The sequence below is a fragment of the Hyla sarda genome, chromosome 12 (genome assembly GCF_029499605.1).
Source record: "Hyla sarda isolate aHylSar1 chromosome 12, aHylSar1.hap1, whole genome shotgun sequence".
NCBI lineage: Eukaryota > Metazoa > Chordata > Amphibia > Anura > Hylidae > Hyla > Hyla sarda.
The window spans coordinates 51,200,875-51,218,831 of record NC_079200.1 but is presented as its reverse complement, the minus strand read 5'-3'; the positions used below and the strand labels follow the sequence as shown (position 1 = coordinate 51,218,831).

The 17,957-nt window shown below is 44.9% G+C and overlaps 1 protein-coding gene and 1 long non-coding RNA gene across 2 annotated transcripts in view; one reads left to right on the top strand and one right to left on the bottom strand.

Moving 5' to 3' along the window:
* The window catches only part of HNF4A (hepatocyte nuclear factor 4 alpha), a 157,454-nt gene that overhangs the window by 63,016 nt on the left and 76,481 nt on the right, over window positions 1-17,957 (bottom strand). The gene's annotated exons all lie outside the window — the stretch shown is intronic.
* The window catches only part of LOC130296424 (uncharacterized), a 58,589-nt gene continuing 51,952 nt past the window's right edge, over window positions 11,321-17,957 (top strand). Inside the window, exon 1 of the long non-coding RNA XR_008849210.1 lies at window positions 11,321-11,441. This is a non-coding gene — a long non-coding RNA (uncharacterized LOC130296424). The remainder of the gene's footprint in view (window positions 11,442-17,957) is intronic.

The following is a 17,957-nucleotide window of genomic DNA, read 5'->3' as shown; positions in this document are numbered from 1 at the left end:
AAGCAGGGCTCTGTACACTGAGGACAAGCAGGGCTCTGTACACTGAGGACAAGCAGGGCTCTTTACAGTGAGGACAAGCAGGGCTCTGTGCACTGAGGACAATCAGGGCTCTGTACACTGAGGTCAAGCAGGGCTCTGTACACTGAGGACAAGCAGGCTTCTGTACAGTGAGGAAAAGCAGGGTTCTGTACACTGAGGACAAGCAGGGCTCTGTTCACTGAGGACAAGCAGGGCTCTGTTCACTGAGGACAAGCAGGGCTCTGTACAGTGAGGACAAGCAGGGTTCTGTACACTGAGGACAAGAAGGGCTCTGTACACTGAGGACATGCAGGGCTCTGTGCACTGAGGACAATCAGGGCTCTGTACTCTGAGGACAAGCAGGGCTCTGTACACTGAGGACAAGAAGGGCTCTGTACACTGAGAAGAAGCAGGGCTCTGTACACGGAGGACAAGCAGGGCTCTGTACAGTGAGGCTAAGCAGGGCTCTGTACACTGAGGACAAGCAGGGCTCTGTACAGTGAGGACAAGCAGGGCTCTTTACAGTGAGGACAAGCAGGGCTATGTGCACTGAGGACAATCAGGGCTCTGTACACTGAGGACAAGCAGGGCTCTGTACACTGAGGACATGCAGGACTCTGTGCACTGAGGACAATCAGGGCTCTGTACACTGAGGACAAGCAGGGTTCTGTACACTGAGGACAAGCAGGGCTCTGTACACTGGGAACAAGCAGGGATCTGTACACGGAGGACAGGCAGGGCTCTGTACACGGAGGACAGGCAGGGCTCTGTACAGTGAGGACAAGCAGGGCTCTGTACACTGAGGACAAGCAGGGCTCTGTACACTGAGGACAAGCAGGGCTCTTTACAGTGAGGACAAGCAGGGCTCTGTGCACTGAGGACAATCAGGGCTCTGTACACTGAGGTCAAGCAGGGCTCTGTACACTGAGGACAAGCAGGCTTCTGTACAGTGAGGAAAAGCAGGGTTCTGTACACTGAGGACAAGCAGGGCTCTGTTCACTGAGGACAAGCAGGGCTCTGTTCACTGAGGACAAGCAGGGCTCTGTACAGTGAGGACAAGCAGGGTTCTGTACACTGGGGACAAGAAGGGCTCTGTACACTGAGGACATGCAGGGCTCTGTGCACTGAGGACAATCAGGGCTCTGTACACTGAGGACAAGCAGGGCTCTGTACACTGAGGACAAGCAGGGCTCTGTACAGTGAGGACAAGCAGGGCTCTTTACAGTGAGGACAAGCAGGGCTATGTGCACTGAGGACAATCAGGGCTCTGTACACTGAGGTTAAGCAGGGCTCTGTACACTGAGGACAAGAAGGGCTCTGTGCAGTGAGGACAAGCAGGGCTCTGTGCAGTGAGGACACGCAGGGCTCTTTACAGTGAGGACAAGCAGGGCTCTCTGCACTGAGGACAATCAGGGCTCTGTACACTGAGGTCAAGCAGGGCTCTGTACACTGAGGACAAGCAGGCTTCTGTACAGTGAGGAAAAGCAGGGTTCTGTACACTGAGGACAAGCAGGGCTCTGTTCACTGAGGACAAGCAGGGCTCTGTTCACTGAGGACAAGCAGGGCTCTGTACAGTGAGGACAAGCAGGGTTCTGTACACTGAGGACAAGAAGGGCTCTGTACACTGAGGACATGCAGGGCTCTGTGCACTGAGGACAATCAGGGCTCTCTACACTGAGGACAAGCAGGGCTCTGTACACTGAGGACAAGCAGGGCTCTGTACAGTGAGGACAAGCAGGGCTCTTTACAGTGAGGACAAGCAGGGCTATGTGCACTGAGGACAATCAGGGCTCTGTACACTGAGGTTAAGCAGGGCTCTGTACACTGAGGACAAGAAGGGCTCTGTACACTGAGGACAAGCAGGGCTCTGTGCAGTGAGGACACGCAGGGCTCTGTACACTGAGGACAAGCAGGGCTCTGTACACTGAGGACAAGCAGGGCTCTGTACACTGAGGACAAGCAGGGCTCTGAGCAGTGAGAACAAGCAGGGTTCTGTGCAGTGAGGACAAGCAGGGCTCTGTACAGTGAGGATAAGCAGGGTTCTGTACAGTGAGGACAAGCAGGGCTCTGTACACTGAGGACAAGCAGGGCTCTGTATACTGAGGACAAGCAGGGCTCTGTGCAGTGAGGACAAGCAGGGTTCTGTACAGTGAGGACAAGCAGGGCTCTGTACAGTGAGGATAAGCAGGGTTCTGTACAGTGAGGACAACAAGGGCTCTGTACACTGAGGACAAGCAGGGCTCTGAGCAATGAGGACAAGCAGGGCTCTGTTCACTGAGGACAAACAGGGTTCTGTGCAGTGAGAACAAGCAGGGCTCTGTACACTGAGGACAAGCAGGGTTCTGTGCAGTGAGGACAAGCAGGGCTCTGTACACTGAGGACAAGCAGGGCTCTGTACACTGAGGACAAGCAGGGCTCTGTGCACTGAGGACAAGCAGGGCTCTGTTCACTGAGGACAAGCAGGGCTCTGTACAGTGAGGACAAGCAGGGCTCTTTACAGTGAGGACAAGCAGGGCTTGGTGCAGTGAGGACAAGAAGGGCTCTGTGCAGTGAGGACAAGCAAGGCACTGTGCACTGAAGACAAGCAGGACTCTGTACACTGAGGACAAGCAGGGCTCTTTACAGTGAGGACAAGCAGGTCTCTGTGCAGTGAGGACAAGTAGGTCTCTGTGCAGTGAGGACAAGCAGGGTTCTGTGCAGTGAGGACAAACAAGGCTCAGTTCACTGAGGAAAAACAGGGTTCTGTGCAGTGAGGACAAGCAGGGCTCTGTACACTGACGACAAGCAGGGTTCTGTGCAGTAAGGACAAGCAAGGCTCTGTACACTGAGGACAGGCAGGGCTCTGTGCAGTGAGGACAAGCAGGGCTCTGTGCACTGAGGACAATCAGGGTTCTATGCAGTGAGGACAAGCAGGGCTCTGTACACTGAGGATAATCAGGGTTCCGTGCAGTGAGGACAAGCAGGGCTCTGTGCAGTGAGGACAAGCAGGGCTCTGTACACTGAGGACAAGCAGGGCTCTGTACAGTGAGGACAAGCAGTGCTCTGTACAGTGAGGACAAGCAGGGCTCTTTACAGTAAGGACAAGCAGGGCTCTGTGCAGTGAGGACAAGAAGGGCTCTGTGCAGTAAGGACAAGCAAGGCACTGCGCACTGAAGACAAGCAGTGCTCTGTACACTGAGGACAAGCAGGGCTCTGTACAGTGAGGACTAGCAGGGCTCTGTGCAGTGAGGACAAGCAGGTCTCTGTGCAGTGAGGACAAGCAGGGCTCTGTACACTGAGGACAGGCAGGGCTCTGAGCAATGAGGACAAGCAGGGCTCTGTGCAGTGAGGACAAGCAGGGCTCTGTGCACTGAGGACAAGCAGGGCTCTGAGCAATGAGGACAAGCAGGGCTCTGTACACTGAGGACAAGCAGGGCTCTGTTCACTTAGGACAAACAGGGTTCTGTGCACTGAGGACAATAAGGGCTCTGTACACTGAGGACAAGCAGGGCTCTGTACAGTGAGGACAAGCAGGGTTCTGTACAGTGAGGACAAGCAGTGCTCTGTACAGTGAGGACAAGCAGGGCTCTTTACAGTAAGGACATGCAGGGCTCTGTGCAGTGAGGACAATAAGGTCTCTGTGCAGTGAGGACAAGCAAGGCACTGTGCACTGAAGACAAGCAGGGCTCTGTACACTGAGGACAAGCAGGGCTCTGTACAGTGAGGACAAACCGGGCTCTGTGCAGTGAGGACAAGCAGGTCTCTGTGCAGTGAGGACAAGCAGGTCTCTGTGCAGTGAGGACAAGCAGGGCTCTGTACACTGAGGACAAGCAGGGCTCTGTACACTGAGGACAAGCAGGGCTCTGTTCAGTGAGGACAAGCAGGGCTCTGTACACTGAGGACAAGCAGGACTCTGTGCAGTGAGGCTCTGTGACATGCTACGGCTCACACATCAGAATGATTGACAAGCCAGGAGCCTGGGGCCCTGCTTGTCCTGTCCTTCCTTCCTGTATTTGGACTCCTCACAGAGTGCAACAGCTGCAAAGCCAGAACTTTTTCACCCATAAATATACACATTTTTTAACTAATGCATATTACAAATATACATATAATTGTATTATCTACATTATATGAAAAGTTTTTGTTGATGACTGGTACACTTCTCATTCATGAGCCTGGTAAAGCTGCGTGATTTAACCGAATTTGACATTGCATTTAAGGCTATATCTTACCCATGATTTCTAAATCAAGAGCCTGGGAAATCTGGCTAAAATCACCCATGTAAGTCCTGTAATAGAGGTTATATTGGTTAACACTGAGATTTTCCTGTAAGACTTTGTTCACATTTTATGCTTTTATCGCGTTCCTGCTTGGTTTTGCTGAAATTGCCAAAATTTTGCCATTTCAGAAAACAATATATATCGAATATACACCAAAACAACTGCAATGTGTGAACACTATTTCGAGATCACTGCTTGCCAGAGACATAACTATAGGGGGTGCAGAGAGTGCAATTGCACCTGCCCCCAGGATCCTGAGGGAGCCCATAAGATCTCTCACTAGTAATATAAACATTATAGATGAGGACCCCATTACAGATTTTGCATTGGGACCCCAAATCTTCAAGTTATACCTCTGCTGCGTCCTGAATGGAAACATTAATTTTAGGCAAAAAAATCACTCCTGACCAGCAGCTTGTTACAAAGCTCCAAGACCGAGGGGGATCTATTATTGTTTGTGTAATTCACGTTCTTTTTACCCCAGTTTGCCTGGGCGTATGCCATGATGTGTACATCAGACATGTCCAGGCTGGAGGGAGATTGTGCAAAGATTTTGCGACAAGTTAAAACAGTCGATAAATCAGTTGATAAATCAATTTGCACTAAATATAGACAAAAAACTATTCTGCGCGGGATAGAAGGAAATCAGGAGAGGGGAATTACTATTGAAGGGGATTACTGCCGATGTGGGGGGATAACTACCTATTGGGGGAGCTACTGCCTATGTGGGGGGAATACAACCTATTGGGGGAGCTACTGCCTATGTGGGGGGAATACAACCTATTGGGGGAGCTACTGCCTATGTGGGGGGAATACAACCTATTGGGGGAGCTACTGCCTATGTGGGGGGAATACAACCTATTGGGGGAGCTACTGCCTATGTGGGGGGAATACAACCTATTGGGGGAGCTACTGCCTATGTGGGGGGAATACAACCTATTGGGGGAGCTACTGCCTATGTGGGGGGAATACAACCTATTGGGAGAGCTACTGCCTATGTGGGGGGAATACAACCTATTGGGAGATCTACTGCCTATGTGGGGGGAATACAACCTATTGGGGGAGCTACTGCCTATGTGGGGGGAATACAACCTATTGGGAGAGCTACTGCCTATGTGGGGGGAATACAACCTATTGGGGGAGTTACTGCCTTTGGGGGGGGGGGGCAATTACTGCCTGCTTGGGGAGATTACTGCCTAATATAAAAATTACTTCATATTGGGGTGGGTTACTGCTTAATGGGGGCAAATTACTGGCTCACTGGCTATTGGGGATTCTCCGGCTACTGGTGGAGCCACCTGGTTAATTGGGGGGAATACCTGCTTAATTGGGGGTTACCTACCCAATGGGGGGACTGCTTGCCTACTTGGGAGCTACCTGACTAATTGAGGGAGATTGCCTGTTTACTGGGGGGGCGGTCCTGCTTGCCAGCTATGGCAGCTACCTGCCTACGGGGCAGTCTACTTGCTGTGGGAGACTAATTTAATAGGGAACTTACTTAAATATCCACTTTTACTGTTTTGGGCACCAAGGGTGCATTATTACAGACTATAAATGGGGAGATGCATGTTGGAAAACAATGGAGCCCAATATGTTTTTCTGGCACATTCTGCAGGAAAGAGTCATGGCTGGAAGAGGTAATCATGGATAGGATAGAGAATGACTCCAAGAAGACATCACCTCTAAGTCACTGCTGGAATCTAAATCTGCATAGTCACTAAATGGGGATATGATTTGTGTTGAGTAACAGTAAGGCTCCCAACCAGCTCCTTTCTTGCATTTCTTGGTGAGGCACCCAACTTGTGATACACTCTCAGAGGCTTCTTGGCCCCAGTGCAAAGTAGCCCCTAGAGTTTTGTCCGTCATCATCTATATAAGCGATAAGAAGACATGTGTCCATTGCCATTTTACCTCCAATATGGCAGATAATGGTAGAGTTTTTGGCATCTTTGCATGTATTGAGAAGTAAAAGGAGACCATGGTATCTTCAGGGTGTGCGTGTGACTTGCTGATATCTGCTCAGTCATTACCAGCTAATATTTAAGCTGCTGGGATACTGATAATGTATCTTGGTGGTGACTCCATGATCACAGCTCTGCACCATCACACTATATTGGCAGATTATTGCTGATTATCAGCTCAGAAAGATCTGTAATCAGCAGAAGGACATGGCGTCCGTGTTGTTGTCATCCTCTATGACCTGTGCTCTAGTTTCTGAATATACACTTGGTATAGACTAGGGATCTGTAATCCCTATGATATTCTAATCATCTATGTGCCATGTGAATCTGTGATTGGCTAAGTGGGCACTTCCTGTGTGTCGACAATCACACAGTGATAATAGGTGTGGTAGTGCAAGTCAGCTGGGAGCAGTAGTACTAAAGGAAAGCAGATGGTAGTGTCACATGGCAGGCTGGTTTAGCTAACCTGGTACAGTGACCCCCCCGACCTACGATGGCCCCGACATACGATAATTTCAACATGCAATGGCCTCTCAGAGGCCATCGCATGTTGAAGGCAGCATCAACATACAATGCTTTTCCATGTCGGGGTCATCGCATAAACGGCTATCCGGCAGCGCAGACTGCTTCAGCTGCCACCGGATAGCCGTTTACGGTGCCCCGTGTGGTCTGCTGACGATCACTTACCTGTCCTCGGGGCTCCGGCGCGTCCTCTTCAGGATCCCCTACATCGTCGGCGCTCTCCATCGTCGTCATCACGTCGCGCGCACTCCGTCCCGTCATCCAATAGGAGCGGCGTGCGTAGCGACGTGATGGCGGCGACGGAGAGCGTGGTGGCCGGGGAAGCAGAGGCCTTGCCGGAGCGTCGGGGACACCCCGGGGACGCGGCGACAGCGATGGAGGGCGACATCCAGGGCAGCGGTGACGAGCGGTGACGGTCCGGAGCAGCGGGGACACGTGAGTATAACCTCCAATACCAGTGGTCTTCAACCTGCGGACCTCCAGATGTTGCAAAACTACAACTCCCAGCATGCCCGGACAGCCAACGGCTGTCCGGGCATGCTGGGTGTTGTAGTTTAGCAACATCTGGAGGTCCGCAGGTTATAGACCACTGTCCTATACTTTACATTGCACGGATCCCTCAACATACGATGGTTTCAACAAACGATGGTCCATTTGGAAGGGATTACCATCGTATGTTGAGGGACCACTGTAGTCCCTTGTGAGCCCAATAATGCATTTGTCAAGGAAATTGTCCCCAAAGTACAACGTGTAGGAATTAGATTTCTGAACACTAGGATTACGTGAAAACAAATTGAACACATTACTGAATCTTCTGTGCAAATTCAAATGCAATACAGTCTTTTTGGAGTGGAAAGTTACAGTCTTTACAACAGATGAATGGATATTTGGTCACGGTGCCTTTGAAAGTGGCCTTTTTTCAGCCAATATACTGAGTGAAAAGTTTCTAGTGTGCTTTTTGCCTTTGTAAGTGAAGTTACTCATGAAGATGCAGTTGCAGAGAGGATACAGACAGGATACAGTCCAATAAGCGTATACCAGTTGGGTTACTGTGGTGCACAGTCTGTTTACTCACGATACCTGTATCTACCCATATGAAGGAAACATGACACAACATATGATGTGCTGACAGGGCCGGACCCACAGTGGCTCTTGCTGAGTCCATTGGACCCAGTTGGCACTATAACAGAGGCTGCACTTTGCTGCCCAAGTTTTAATACCCTGGGCAGAGACTCCGACCATTTTTAAGCTTGCTCCACCATCGCCTGCTACAGCTGAAGTCTGAACACTGTCTACAACTCTGGATACATTTTCCCTATCTAGATTGCATCTTTCACATGACATTTTATTATTTATGTATGGATCCCACCATGGCAAAGGTGTTTCCTTTTTTTTTATATTTCTAACTTGTGTATTGTACTTTTCATTATTTGTTTAATAAAGTATAATATTTTATTCCAATATATGCTTTTCTCTTTTTTGGGTTAATGTATATAATGGCGTAGGGCAGTGGTCTCCAAACTGTGGACCTTCAAATGTTGAAAAATTCCCAGCCTGTCCATGCCGCTGGAGGTCCAGAGTTTGAAGACCACTGACAAACACTTTTCATTGAATTGGGGAACCGCCAGTTGGCATTTATTATTTTGATTTAATGTCATTATTTTATTTTTGGACCAAGGCAGAACAATGTCTGGGCCGGCCTTGCATGTTAAGCCACACAGCACTAACTCCGACTATTAATATAGATTAGTGTATGCAGAGGGAACCTTGTTCAGCATTATTCTCCTCTGGCTAAGATGATATCCCTTCTTGGAGCTGGAACTTGAGCACTTTGCCTTGACAGTGTGGACTGAAAATGACATTGTGGGTCAAAGCCTCCAAACTTTGTACAGTGCTGAAATCGTTGCACACACAGCCTTGGTCTATCTCAGATGATGGAACTTACAACTGGAACAATACAGAATCTTGCTTGTAGCAGGCTTTCTCTTGAGCAGGTTACAAGACAGGACTAAACCTAGAAGTACACTTTAGGTATATATATATACCTAACAGGAGTAGAGGTTCGAGATGTTGATGTGGCAAAAGCCAGACCTAGACTGGTTTGGGCCCCCCATTTCTGGGATAGGAGACTGACTGAGGACTCTTTCCACGGCTTTCTGAAAGTATCTGTGTAGAAAAAGGCTGGGAAGCATCATGTCACCTATGCAATATATATCTTTAACTCTTACACTCATGTTATATGAATAAAATAGTTTTAAAGGTTAACTCACAGCCACTTAACATTTTCATATGTATAATAGCTAGAACACAGGTACCAGGACACTACAAAAGCAGGAGACACTGAGACGCAAGGGTGTTATCACCAGAACACTGGTATTAGATGAGTGGCAGGTGGGTACTTTCTTGGAATTTATTTTTCCCACACAATTAAAGATAGAACTAAGTCTCTGGACAGACCCTTTAAGGAATTTGAGATAATAGGTCTCATTTAGAACCTTCCAAATTGGAGAGAGAATGGCCCTCCCTGGAGGACCTAATAAATCAAACATTACAAAAACAGTAGAAATGTGGAAACTCCAGCTTGGTTACAGATTCAATAGCCTTCTTTATTCAGACAAAGCTACACGAATCACAGGTACATGGCAGGATATGACGCGTTTCGGACAGGTGCTGGCCTTACTCATGCTCGTATGAGTAAGGCCAGCACCTGGCCGAAACGCGTCACATCCTGCCATGTACCTGTGATTCTATTAGCTATGTGTGAATGAAGAAGGCTTTTGAATCTGTAATCGAGCTGGAGTTTCCTCGTTTTTGCTATTTCCTTAGGTGCAGTCCGCACCCTCTCTGTGCTCGTTATCCTTGATTCCTTCTTTTATTGTTGCTCTTACAAAAACAGTCTATTGATTTCAGTTAGAGCTGTGTAATACACTATTTCGCCTGTGGGAGTGGTGCAGGGCAATTAAACACTCTCTAAAGCATACAGCCTCTATAAGATCACTCAGTTACGGGAAATTTATCAAAACTAAAGTGAAATTTAACCCATGGCATCTAGATTCCAGCACTGGAAAATGTTAGTCCAAATTCTGTTGATTGCTATGGGTAATTGCTTAAAGGGGTTATCCACCATAAGGTGATTTTAGTACGTACCTGGCAGACAGTAATGGACATGCTGAGAAAGAATATGCAGTTGTCTTTGGGATAAATGGCTATGCTGTGAGATTACCATAACACTGTGGCTAGCTTTTTGTGAACTGGTATTTCCTGTTTGACTTTTTTTTTTTACTACAAATCCCACAATTCCATTTTCCTCCCTCCCACACATCAGCCACCCCACCCATTGAAATATAAATGAGCTGCGTCCATTCAAAAGACCTGTGGTTTTCAATCAGGGTGTCTACAGCTGTTGCATCAGTTGCAGATTGATCTCTCTCCCACCAAGCGATAGCTCCACCAATTAAAGCAGACAGGCTCCCTGTCATCAGATGACTAGTGAGTCAGGTCTCGGCCGCATTGCAAGCTGGGAAAAATCTGAGACAGCAGTCATTTTGTATGCTGTTAAAAATAAATATTGGGGCGAAAATCAGATAAATATTGGGGCAAAAAGAATTGTGAGAAAACCGTCACACACAGGTACAGACACTATATTATGAACTACATTAACTTTACAGCCCCTGTAGCATAGTCAAATAAAAAACATTCCTGGTATACCCCTTTAAGTTTTCTGTTGTACTAGTTTTAATAACTCTGTACTATTAAAGGGGATTACCACAAAATATACGGTAAATCTATCACTTATCCATATTATAGATGATAAATATCCGATTGGCAATGTCTGCCAGCTAAAACCCCCAACGTTCACGGGAACATAGGTCCCTTGCTCAGTTGCTTCTCTGTTGACCCTTTATAGAAAATTCCCAAGATAGCCAAACTCTGAACTTCACTGTCTTTAGAAGTCCTATAGAGAGTGAATGGGTCTCCTAAAAATAGCCAAGCACAATGTTGCTTGAAAATACGCCCTCCTTTTTGTAGCACATAGACATAAACCACACCCTTTGCAGGATAGTCCTTGTTTCGCCAATACCGGGACTATTGAAAAGTATGCCTTGTGATGTAGCCTATTGGGACATAAACATGCCATAGACCTGGGGTCCGTTGAGTTAGAACACCTTCTATTTGCCAGAGCTGCCATCAAACATTGGTTGATCCATAACACTACATTTCCCTTTCATGCAGTCTTCCTATTACAATAGATTGTGTGAGATGACAAAGTCGGCTCTGCTGCCTCTGTATCTAGCACGTCTAATCCTACTCTCTTCAAGCTTTGACCCTGAGTTCAGCCCTCGGTCTCCATTCTCACTATAAAGATCAAAAGTCACGAAAAAAGTGAATTGAGCCATTCAGCTGTTTCTTAAAGCCGCCACATGTTTCCTATTGTCCTAATGAAATGACAAATTCCAGTTTGTGGACAAAGTCCTGCACGCTGTAGAATATGGATCTCCGACCACTGACCAAACTCCATTCCAAGTAACTAACTATTTATTCTTTTTTGAAGTTTGTACTGTTCTTAGTTTGGATGCTGGATGGGGCAGGTGAACATGACGGGTCCCCACAGGCAGCAGTGACAGCTGGGCCCTATTTTTTTTTTTAGGGCCAGATTTAGGATTTACTATCTGGAACACTGGTGAGTTACCTTATAGCACAACAGATTAATGTTCGGGGAAGGGAAACATGGCAAAGTATCTACTTTTTATGACTCGGATCTAATTCATATGACGATAGGATGACTTTATTTTAAGAATTCCTGCAAATGTGCACAGTTCAACTTTTTAAGTTTACAGGGTCTAAATTTACTTTTGCATTTGCTAAGTGTATCTATTGCGACTATAATCCTATACTTGACAGCTGTAATGGCTCTAATGCTGTAATAATCCCCCTATTGTTGAGAATGGGGGAGTCCTAGTTAACAATTTCATTAAGGACCTCTGATATCCTTTTGGTGTTAGTAAGGCCTCACTAATGTTACTCGACAAAAGGCAATTAGTATGAAAAACCCCTTTAACCCTTCGCATTAAAAGATCTGAATGTGACATAAATAGATGCCACTAGCAAATGAGAACACTGCTTGTGTCTTGTTAGGCTACAATGGCTGCAGTTATTGGGCACCCATTTTCACTGTGCTTTCTATACTTTCTTTATACCTTTCCACTGGGGGCGCTGTCCTATTGTAGGCAATGGGGGCAACAAAATATTACTTTAAAAGACCATATTTTTTTTTAGAGCAGTGAGATTTTTCTAAACTATGTAGCATGAGCGGATGACACCCCCAAACATACTGATAGATTAGAAGCACAGCCAAAACAGTATATAAGCTGTATAGCGGATAACAAAGTATCAGGATTTAGCCAGTGTGAACCTCCAACTCAAAAATATATATATACTAAAAAACTAATTTTTCCACCCATATATGCAGAACACTGTAGGACATGTTTGCACATGGTGTATTTCTTGTGGATTTGTTGTGGAAAGTGGATAAAGTGAAAAAATCTTATTCACTTGCTGCAGGGGAAATCTGCACAAAGTCCATATGGTTATTGATATGCGGTGCGGATCTATTTTGACTTTTTATCATTACCTTTAATAGATAAGTCAAAATTAGCAATAGAGGTAGATTTAAAATGAACAAGTTCTGCATCATAATCTGCAGTGGGATAATCCACATCAAATCTGCATAATTAGAAAATTTGCATATTTTCACTATTGTGTGGCTGGGCTATTATATATTAATTTTGTTTGAGGTTTTCATCCTACATTGGCTGAGAAAGAGTTAGGGAGTAGGTGGGACTTGCACTGCGTAAAATTCACCAACGTATTTTATTCTATGCCCATATTTTGGTCCGTAATTGGGAAAAAACAGCTGCAAAAAATGTGCACATAAAAAAACATGGAAAAACACAAAAAGACTGGAATGGCTCTCAATTCAACCACCAAGAATCGCTTTTAACTGAGCTAGCCAGGGGATGACCTATACCCATGGTGCTAAAAAATGGGGAAGATATAAGGAACTGGCACTCAATGTAAATAAGGATATATGTACAGAATAAATTCTTTATTTAGTCACCCCTGTGGGTGACCAAATAATAAGAAACGATAGTCAAAAATAAGTAATAAATGTATTCACAACAAATTATCAAATATTAATGTGCAAAAATAGAAATAGCACTGTGAGGCTGTAGTTAGAGATGAGCGAACTTACAGTAAATTCGATTCGTCACAAACTTCTCGGCTCGGCAGTTGAGGACTTTTCCTGCATAAATTAGTTCAGCTTTCCGGTGCTCCGGTGGGCTGGAAAAGGTGGATACAGTCCTAGGAGCACCTGAAAGCTGAACTAATTTACGCAGGAAAAGTCATCAACTGCCGAGCCGAGAAGTTCGTGACGAATCGAATTTACTGTAAGTTCGCTCATCTCTAGCTGTAATATGTAAAAAATATCAGTCTCAATGTGTGCAACTTACTTTTTATCCGAATGGCTTTAGTGTGACTATTTTGGGACTAGGCTGCTTTGCCCACATTGAAGCTGGGATTTTTGTAAACTTTTTTTTTACATATTATGGCCGCACAGTGCTATTTTCTTTGCATATTAATATTTGATAATTTATTGTAAAAACATTTATTACTTATTTTTAACTATAATTTCTTATTATTTGGTCATCCACAAGGGCCCTGTGGGTGTTCCATTGTTATATGCTGTACGAGTTTAGCTTATTAAATAAATTTGAATTTATTCTGTACATATATCCATTTTTTGACTTGAGTGCCAGTACCTTTTACTCTGTCTAAATCCAGTCTTAGAGTTTGGGAATTTTTTCCTGTAAAAAAAAAAAAACTCTGGAAAATAATTGGGCACAAAGAATAGTAGTGCATTTTACCATTACCCCTTTCATAGTAAAATTGGCAGCACTAAATGATATCTCGCCTATTTTATGAACATAAGAAAATTAATGAGTATGTACATAAAATGGCTCTTTTACTATTAAGTTTAATAGAACTCAGCAAAAAAGGCAGATTTTTTTTGCTGTTTTTGAACAGTACAAACATTGTTTTACAGCCCATAAACTGTCAAAAAATGTGTCTATCTCATATCTATCTATCTATCGATCTCCTATCTATCTATCGGTCTCATATCTATCTATCTCATATCTATATATCTATCAATATAAACCAATAAAAGTCAAAGCAACTTCGTTTATTCACAGATGTCTGGCAACGTTTCGACTGCCTACTGCTGCAGTCTATCTCATGCACAGACTGCAGTGGGCAGTTGAAACATTGCCAGACATAGGTGAATAAACTGCAGATTTTTTTTCTGGTATTTTCTATAGCCTGTGACCTGGGCTGAATATCTGCTTGCACCCAGCATTGCCTATTCTAACGGAGGTTGTGCTGCCTTATCTCTTCAATTGCTATCTATCTCATATCTATCTATCTCTTATCTATCTCCTATCTATTTGTTAAATATCTATCTATCTACAGTGGGGGAAAAATTATTTAGTCAGCCACCAATGGTGCAAGTTCTCCCACTTAAAAAGATGAGAGAGGCCTGTAATTTCCATCATAGATATACCTCAACTATGAGAGACATAATGAGAAAAAAATCAAAAAATCATAAAATGACATTGTCTGATTTTTAAAGAATTTATTTGCAAATTATACTTTGTTATATACCCTTTGTTGGAAATGACAGAGGTCAAACGTTTTCTGTGAGTCTTCACAAGGTTTTCACACACTGTTGCTGGTATTTTGGTCCATTCCTCCATGCAGATCTCCTCCAGAGCAGTGATGTTTTGGGGCTGTTGCAGGATAACACAGACTTTCAACTCCCTTCAAAGGTTTTCTATGGGGTTGAGATCTGGAGACTGGCTAGGCCACTCCAGGACCTTGAAATGCTTCTTACGAAGCCACTCCTTTGTTGCCTGGGTGGTGTTTTTGTGATCATTGTCATGCTGAAAGACCCAGCCACGTTTCATCTTCAATGCCCTTGCTGATGGAAGGAGGTTTTCACTCACAATCTCACAATACATGGTCCCATTCATTCTTCTCTTTACACAGATCAGTCATTCTGGTCCCTTAGCAGAAAAATAGCCCCAAAGCATGATGTTTCCACCCCCCATGCTTCACAGTAGGTATGGTGTTCTTTGGATGCAACTCAGCATTCTTTCTCCTCCAAACACGACGAGTTGATTTTTTACCAAAAAGTTCTACTTTGGTTTCATCTGATCATATGACATTCTCTAAATACTCTTCTGGATCATCCAAATGCTCTCTAACAAACTGCAGATTCAGTCTTCCCAGCCTGGTGCAGGTCTACAGTTTTGTGTCTGGTGTCCTTCGACAGCTCTTTGGTCTTGGCCATAGTGGAGTTTGGAGTGTGACTGTTTAAGGTTGTGGACAGGTGTCTTTTATACTGATAACAAGTTCAAACAGGTGCCATTAAAGGGGTACTCCACCCCTAGACATCTTATCCCCTATCCAAAGGATAGGGGATAAGATGTCTGATCACGGGGGTCCCGCCGCTGGGGACCCCCGCAATACAGCATGTGGCACCCACCTGTTTCTTGTCCGGAAGTGCTGGAGGGTCTGGGTCGTGACCATGGGAATGGAAGTCTGTGATGTCATGACTCCGCCCCCGTGTGACGTCACACCCCGTCCCCTCAATGCAAGTCTATGCAAGTCTATGGGAGGGGGCGTGACAGATCCCCGCGATCAGACATCTTATCCCCTATCCTTTGGATAGGGGATAAGATGTCTAGGGGTGGAGTACCCCTTTAATACAGGTAATGAGTGGAGGACAGAGGAGACTCTTAAAGAAGTTACAGGTCTGTGAGAGCCAGAAATCTTGCTTGTTTGTGGGTGATCAAATACTTATTTTCCACCATAATTTTCAAATAAATTCTTCGAAAATCAGACAATGTGATTTTATTAATTGTTTTTTCTCATTCTGTCTTTCATAGTTGAGGTATACCTATGATGAAAATTACAGGTCTCTCTCATCTTTTTAAGTGGGAGAACTTGCATAGTTGGTGGCTGACTAAATACTTTTTTGCCCCACTGTATCTATCTCCTATCTCTCTATCTATCTATCTATCTGTCTGTCTGTCCATCTATCTATCTACCTATCTATGGTAGAGGATGTGATGCAGGGCAGATGGAATTACCCTAGGGGCAGATGGCATTAACCCCTTGTATTCGTGACTCCAGGGCATGGTTTATCCTCAATACCATCCGAAGGTATACTCCTGGATCCTGGGTTAGGCACGGGGGGCAATAATGACTCTGACGCTAAGTTACGGACAACGGTAGTTTTACTGAGTGACAGATGGAACAGTCTATACAGTTCAGCCAGGCCCACGTAGGTGACCAATGACTTCAGAGACTTTAACCACTTAGGGACCAAAGGCTTACAGGTACGCCTTCGCTCCCTGGTACTTAAGGACCAAGGGCGTACCTGTACGCCCGTGGGAATTTTGGTCCCTGCCCCGTGCCAGGCGGGGACCTGACCGGAGTGACTGCTGATATCTATCAGCATGCACCCCGTGCAAATGCCCAGAAAATCCCCCATAGTGCCAGAACAATGGACCCCCCCACATGTGACCCCATTTTGGAAACTACACTCCTCATGTAATGTAATAAGGGGTACAGTGAGCATTTACACCCCACAGGTGTCTGAAAGAATTTTGGAGCAGTGGTCCGTGAAAATGAAAAATGTAATTATTCATTTGCACAGCCCACTGTTCCAAAGATCTGTCAAACGCCAGTGAGGTGTAAATGATCACTGCACCCTTTGTTAAATTCTGTGAGTCACATGTGGGGGTCCACTGTTTTGGCACCACGGGGGGCTTTGTAAACACACATGGCCCCTGACTTCCATTCCAAACAAAGTCTCTCTCCAAAAGCTCAATGGAGCTTCTCCTCTTCTGAGCATTGTAGTGCGCCAGCAGAGAACTTGACGTCCACACATGGGGTATTTACATACTCAGAAGAAATGGGGTTACAAGTTTTGGGGGTCATTTTCTCCTATTACCCCTTGTAAAAAATTTTAATTTTGGGAAAAAAATGCATTTTAGTGAAATTTTTTTTTTCATTTACACATTCAACTTTAACAAAAAGTCTGTGAGGTGTTAAGGCTCGCTGTACCCCTTGTTACGTTCCTTGAGGGGTGTAGTTTCCAAAATAGTATGCCATGTGTTTTTTTTTTTTTGCTGTTCTGGCACCATAGGGGCTTCCTAAATGCGACATGCCTCCCAAAAACCATTTCAGCAAAATTTGCTTTCCAAAAGCCAAATGTGACTCCTTCTCTTCTGAGCATTGTAGTTCGCCCGCAGAGCATTTTACGTCCTAACATGGGGTATTTCCATACTCAGAAGGGATGGGGTTACAAATTTTGGGGGGCATTTTCTCCCATTTCCCTTTATAAAAATGGTAAATTTGGGGAACACTTTACAGATCCAATTTTAACGAAAATTTGTCAAACACCTGTAGGGTGTTAAGGCTCACTGGACCCCTTGAACGTGCCTTGAGGGGTGTAGTTTCCAAAATGATATGCCATGTGGGGTTTTTTCTGCTGTTCTGGCACCATAGGGGCTTCCTAAATGCGACATGCCCCCCAAAAACCATTTCAGCAAAATTCACTCTCCAAAATCCCATTGTTGCTCCTTCCCTTCTGAGCCCTCTACTGCGCCCGCCGAACACTTGACATACACATATGAGGTATTTTCTTACTTGAGAGGAATTGGGTTACAAATTTTGGGGGGCTTTTTCTCCTATTACCCCTTGGAAAAATTCAAAAACCGGGTCTACAAGAACATGCGAGCGTAAAAAATGAAGATTTTGAATTTTCTCCTTCACTTTGCTGCTATTCCTGTGAAACACCTAAAGGGTTAACAAACTTTCTGAATGTCATTATGAATACTTTGAGGGGTGCAGTTTTTATAATGGGGTCATTTATGGGGTATTTCTAATAAAAACTCAATTCAAAACTGAACTGGTCCCTGAAAAATTTAGATTTTGAAAATTTTGTGAAAAATAGGAAAATTGCTGCTGAACTTTGAAGCCCTCTGATGTTTTCCAAAAGTAAAAACGTCAACTTTATGATGCAACTATTAAGTAAACATATTGTATATGTGAATCAATATATAATTTT